This window comes from Canis aureus, chromosome 9 (genome assembly GCF_053574225.1).
Source record: "Canis aureus isolate CA01 chromosome 9, VMU_Caureus_v.1.0, whole genome shotgun sequence".
Taxonomy (NCBI): Eukaryota; Metazoa; Chordata; class Mammalia; order Carnivora; family Canidae; genus Canis; species Canis aureus.
Genome location: NC_135619.1, coordinates 45852509 through 45858508, shown reverse-complemented (window position 1 = coordinate 45858508; position 6000 = coordinate 45852509). Strand labels below are relative to the sequence as shown.

Genomic DNA, 6000 nt, shown 5'->3' with positions numbered 1-6000 from the left:
ACCAAACACACTTTCCCCGAGTTGCTAAGGCCCACATTTTGTGTTTTGCTTGGTTTCCAAGACCTAGTCTGAGAGGCAGTGTTCCCCTACTCTCAAAGAAAATGGGACCGAGAGGAGGGCCTTTGTGATGTGCCCGTTGCACCCCTCCCCGGTGCAAGGACGCCTCCTCCGCCGCGCGGGTCAACACACACCTGCGCAGGGAAGGAGAGCTTCCCGCTCGTCCTAGGCCGCCGGGCCGGCAGCAGGGCCAGGGGAGGGAGGGCGCGGCGCGGGGCCGCTCTCCAGCGAGCTGAAAGCCTCCTTTTGTTCCACTCCCATCCCAGTCCTCACCCACCTACCCTCCGCAGGGAGGGGCCGAACCCGCGAAAGTGTGATTTCCCCGAGGGCGCGAGGGCGCGTTCCTACCAGCGGGCAGCGGGAGGCCGCAAAGCCCGGGGCGATGTCCTTTGTGCGGCGCCGCTTGGGGCCGCGAGCTTGCGGGGAGGCAGGGTCCCGCCGCCCCCACCCCCTGCCCCTCCACCCCGTTAGGGTAGGTGTGCGCCGCAGTGCCCATGCCACACTCTTCCAGGGGACCGGGTGACCCGCACGTTGTCAGTGCACAGCTTCGGACTGAACCCAAGCGCTGACTCCGCGGGTTCGCGCCCCGCTGGCGGCCTCTGCGCCCCCTTCCAGGCGGGCTTTGGAAACGCTTCTGTCCACTCCCCATTTTCAGACTCTCACTGTGGGGACGAGCCCCCCGCCCCCGCCCCCGCCCCCCTAGACGCGCAGCCCCGGGACCGAAATGGCTGAGTCAACTCGGCGACACTCGAGCGTCCCCAGCGGGCCGGCGCCCCCAGCCCCCTTCGGCCCTCGCTCGGCCCCACAATGCGCCCTTGTGCCGCGCCTGCAGCCAGGCCCGGGGAACTGGCGCAGGGACGGGGGGAACAGTCGTCAGATATTTAAAACAGAGCCGGGGGAACAAAGCAGGCCTTTGTGCAGCGGGAGCGGGGAGCGGGGAGCGGGGAGCGGGAGCGGGAGCGGCAGCGGGAGCGGGAGCGGCGGCGCGCGGGCTGCTGGGCGCATGCGCGCGGCGGGCCGGGCCGCGCTCGGGTTCCCGAGAGGGTTCCTCCCGGGTCCGCCGCGCCCGCCTTAACCCCTTGCCTGCCGCTCCCCGGGCCCGGCGGACGGACAAGGAGCCTTTCATCCGCCGGCCGCTACATGTTTAATTGAAAAAAAGAAATAGTCGTTTTCCATGTTTCTATAGGAAGCACAGATCCTTAAGAGAAAATGATACACCAGTTGGGAACGCAGGTTTTAAATGAGCGGGGATTTAATGGGGCCCTTGGGCCGCGTGAACATGGGGGCATTTCGAAAAGACGCCGCCTCCGGACGCCCGTGCAACCTTTCGAAAGGACTAGCTGCTTCTGCTCCCGCGTACGCAGGCTGCCCGGCCGCTGCTCTTCCTGTTTACAGTCGCTTGGAGCTGGAAGAGATGTTGGTTATGCTCAAGGTTCTGACTTCTGTTTGGGGTGGGGGGCTGGACGATGTTTATTTCATCTTTTTAAATAAATAGAGGTAGAGTGTGCATGGTACAAAGATGAGATTGGGTCATGAACTAAGGAATGTCATTAACTTCATCTGTGCGCTAGAGGTTTTTTTCTAGAAAGAGAGGGAGGGAAGGAGGAAGGAAAAAAGGAAGGAAGGAAGGAAGGGAGGGAGTTGTTGAGCACATTTTGTTGGGTTGGGGGAGGTTTCTCCAGCAGCACAGACTGGGAGTGACTGGCGGACGGGACGTGCAGACTACTCCATTCTGCTTTGCACCAGCAATGATCACCTTTCCCTGGAACGTAATGAGGAGTGACAGGCAGAGGCTGGGGAGGTTAACTGCAGATTTATTATGCTTGACTTATCCAGATGAATGGGAAGGGCGGTCTCAAACCACCAGGTGATTCTATAGCCTTGCAAACAAAGCTCCTAGGCCCAAGTCCAGCAAGGTTAGATGGACAGCCCCCAACAGAGCAAGTCAGGGGAGTGGAAGGAATCCAAGGGACACCTCATGACATGTACACTAGGACTCTGCATCAGCTTACTCTGCTCTGCCTGTGTACATACATCTGAGGAATTTATGGCTTTCTCTCTCCTTCATAGCTTCGTTACCAGGTGGTCACAAGAAAGCAAAGAGATATCTCTGTGAGGTCATCTTGGCAAGAAGCTCTCTTCCCGTCCTTGACTTCCAGGTCTCCAGGGCAACCGCTGCTGGGATGTCATAGGCACCAGATCCTGTCCCTTAGAGTCCACATCGCAGGAAGGACAGATAAGCAATTTCTTGGCAACTGTCAGGTAGCAGATTCATTCTCCAGTGAGAGAATGATGTATGTGGTTTTTTTCCACTCTCTTCCATATTCTGGCCCAGAATTCTTCTGGGCCTAGGATATAGTCTAAGAATGTACCTTGGGATCTGAGTTAAGAGAATCGTGTGAGGAGGGACTTGGAGAAAGAAGTACCTTGTTCTAGACACAGGGATAAAGTAGTTTTTCCTTCTGGCCTCCCAAGCCCATAGCTCATTTCCTCTCCCTCTCCAAGCTCAATAAAGGAAGTGGTGGGGGACAGTCTCCAAAGCCCCCAGCCTTTCCCTCCTGATGTTTGTGTGCTGTTTCCCACCTCTTGAATCTGGGATAGCCATAGGGACTTGCTGGACCAACAGAATACAGTGGGCCACATTCTAGAACTTCCAAGCCTTGATTATAAGAAGCTTTCTGATATCTGTCTGGGTCTTTTAGAAGCTTTAGTCCTGGGACACTTGCTCTAATAACTGGCTACCATCCAGTAAAAAGTCCAGGCCCCACAGAGAGGCTGGAAATAGGTTCTGTCATCAAGAACCTAGCTGAGCTCTCCTCCAAGATTCACATGACTGCCAGCCTTGTGAATGAGTGATACCCACGTGGCTGTGCAGCTCAGCAGAACCTTGGGATGAGTCCAGCCCTAGCTACCTTTTGGCTGTCACTGCAAGAGGTCCTGAGTGAGAACCAGTTGGCTGAGCCCAGCCAGCACAGCTATAAGAGAGAATAGTGAGTTGTTTTTAAGGTACTACGTTTTAGGGTGTTCTGTTTTGTAGCAATAGGTAACTGAACAGGAATGAAATGCTGGGTGGAGAGTGAAAAGAGAGAAACTCCCGACAGCGTGGTCACTTTGAGGGGTTCTGTTTCTCTTTTTGTCCCCCTAGGTACCCTAACAGCACCTGTTCTTTCTGAGCCGTGTGTTTCTGAGCTGGCACACAACACACCAACCTTGTACTGCTGCTGATTGTCGCACATGTACTCAGCTCTCCCATGTGATGGTGGACACCCCGAGGGTAGGGCCTGTCTTATTTGATTCCTACCCTCCCTGGTACTGACAGATTCACCAAGCTGCACTAGGTGACACACACGGAGAGTAACTGCTGGAACAGTATCTCCAGGTGCATAAATGGCTTGGCCTCTGATCTTTGACATTTAATACCTGGTATCTCAAGTCCCTGCTGCCTGGGCCCACCTAGGAGCCAGCCACACCATGGGGGAGTCTGAACCCCCCCCCCCCAGTACTCTGGCCACTTAAGGGAAGGAGATCAGGGCCAAGGGGACAGTTGCAAATCTCCTGATTGGATTTGTCCCTCTGGAGGCTTTAGAACCAGTGAGAGGACACACCGACAGCTCTGGGAGCCAGAGGAGGTTTGTAACTGTGACCCCAGGACTCATTAGTGGAGCTCCCAGGAACAGCTGAGAGCCCGTTGTATGAAGGACGCTTCCACATGTTCAAGGCCTCCCCCAACTGTCCATTGTAGGACATGAGCGTTTAAGCCACTCCAGGGTCGGTGGTGTGAAGAGCCTGGTGCCTGCTCAGGGGCCCTGCTGAGCCCAGTGCACTCTCAGAGTTTGTGAGAGAGGAAGGGGAAAGGCAGAGCAAGGGCAGCTCTGGAGAAATTCCTTCATCCTTTCAATAAACATTCAGCTGTGAGCCCCACTTGGCTCCAGACACTGGGCATGCAGTAGGAGGCAGTCCCTGCTTCCGGGTGAAACATCTGGGGGAATTGTATCTCAGGAGTTGTATCAATGTCACCTGTGTCAGCAGAGCTTGGCTGGCACTGAGGATCAGGGGAGCTGTGTCTTCCCTCTTCATTATAGCTGAGGCTCCTGACTTCATTTAAAGACCCGGAAATCCCTGTCCTGTGAGGTGGCAATAGGTGTGGGCACTAATGCCATATGATCTGAGTTCAAGTCCTGACTTCACCAGGACTTATTGGCTATATAATCTTGGCCAAGTTGCTTAACCTCTCTGAACCCCATCTCATCTCAGCAATGTATGGAGAGTTGATGAGACCCGGCTGGCAAAGCAAGCACTTAGCTCCATTCCCATAGCTTGTTTTCTAACCTCCAGGAAGACTGGGCAGATGGGTAAATATCACAGGATATCATGCCAGGAAAGCATTTCTGAGACAGGGTAGCTGCCCCTGCCCACAGGTACGAGTTGCCTTTGCGACACGTCCCTGCGCTGTAAAGAAATCAGTGAGGGACCACGGCCCATCTGCACCCACCAAGCATTTGCTCAAACCGCAATCCTCCTCTCAAGCAGCACACCCATGCTATGCCACCATTCAGACAACACTGTCAGCTAATCATTCTGAGTATGGAGTATGTTCTCTGGTGAGAAGCTGGGCCCTCCATTTCCTCTCGTTTTTCTGAAAAATGCCCACTTTACCTCATCTTTCGGGGCCTCCTTCCTGACCAACAGGCTCAAAGTAAGTGAAGCTAGAGCCCGGTGTCTGGGAAAGATTCCAAACCCCTGGTGTTTCCAACACAGAGAGGATATACTTACTGTAAATCTTTACTCTCCTTAAAGTAGTTTAACAGAAATAAGGCATTTGATCCTTCCTTAGTACATCTCAATAGTTCAATTTGCACTGTCATCTGAACTCAGGACATAGAAAAATAAAACATAAAGCCTTCCTGGGCCTACTGGTTTATCCATCATATTCTATTACCTTCTAAGAAGTCTGTCCAATTAGCATATCTGATTGCTTGAGGAACACCTGGCTGGACTATTTAGGTGGTAGCAAGGGATGGATTGGCTTATTTTTCTCCCCAGATGTAATTCTTTGGGCTCTCCACCCAGGGTCACCACTAGCTCACATGGTATGTACGTGCAAGTGAGAAAAAGACGCCCCTTCCTTTGTGTGGAGGCAGCCATGCCAGGGGGCACAGCGTGGCAAGCAGAGGGAGGGCAATGGGCAGCCTACATGGCTACATATGGTAGCCCTGCCTCTACGCATACCAGCAGGGTCACTAGCTCCACTTTCTCTTCTTGGAGCTGTGTTTGCTAGAGGGGGACTGGGAAGGGGGTCCTCACTGCTGAGTGTTAGAGACAGGTTTCCCAAGACCCAAGAGCAATACCTTAATGCAGGCAAGTTTTGAGGTCTGAGATACTTTCAGGGCGTTTGTAGTAGGGGCACTTTTTCAGGGATAGAGAGCCCAGTCTTTGAAGTTAAGACAGTTCTGGGGGCTGGGACAGCTGGTCAGTCTGCCCACAATCCTGCTGGGAAACCTGACAGCAAATGGCCTTGGATTTGCTCATTTGGATGCTTTATGGTAATTTCCAAGAACTCTTTCCCCTCTTCTGAGAAAGAGAGGGTAGATTCATGGCGCTAGTCTCCCCTTGTCTGTGGTTAGGACATCTGGGCACAGGAGTCTAACCCATCTCTGCTTTCATATCTAAATCCAATCACCTGTCAAGAGGCTGGCCTTTCCTGCTTTAATGAGTCCATTTATGGAGTTCTCCACGGTGTGATCTGTGTGGGGGGGAGGGGGTGAGTCCGGAAGGCTCCCTGTGGGATCTCAGGCGTATCATCTTTCCTACTTGTGACCCAGCAAACTCACCTCTAAAATGGAAGGACCCGCAAGCAACACTTCCATATCATGAATAGACTGAAAACTCATGACTTTAAGTTTAGTTAGATTTTTTGATGTATGGGTACATTAACAGACCCAG

At 53.5% G+C, this 6000-nt stretch overlaps 1 pseudogene across 1 annotated transcript in view; it reads left to right on the top strand.

Moving 5' to 3' along the window:
• Positions 1-1243: 1243 nt before the first annotated feature.
• LOC144320782 (syntaxin-8 pseudogene) overlaps positions 1244-6000 on the top strand; it is a 38063-nt pseudogene continuing 33306 nt past the window's right edge. Inside the window, exons 1-3 of the transcript XR_013386420.1 lie at positions 1244-1489; positions 2128-2319; positions 3203-3331. The product of XR_013386420.1 is annotated as a syntaxin-8 pseudogene (transcript). The remainder of the gene's footprint in view (positions 1490-2127; positions 2320-3202; positions 3332-6000) is intronic.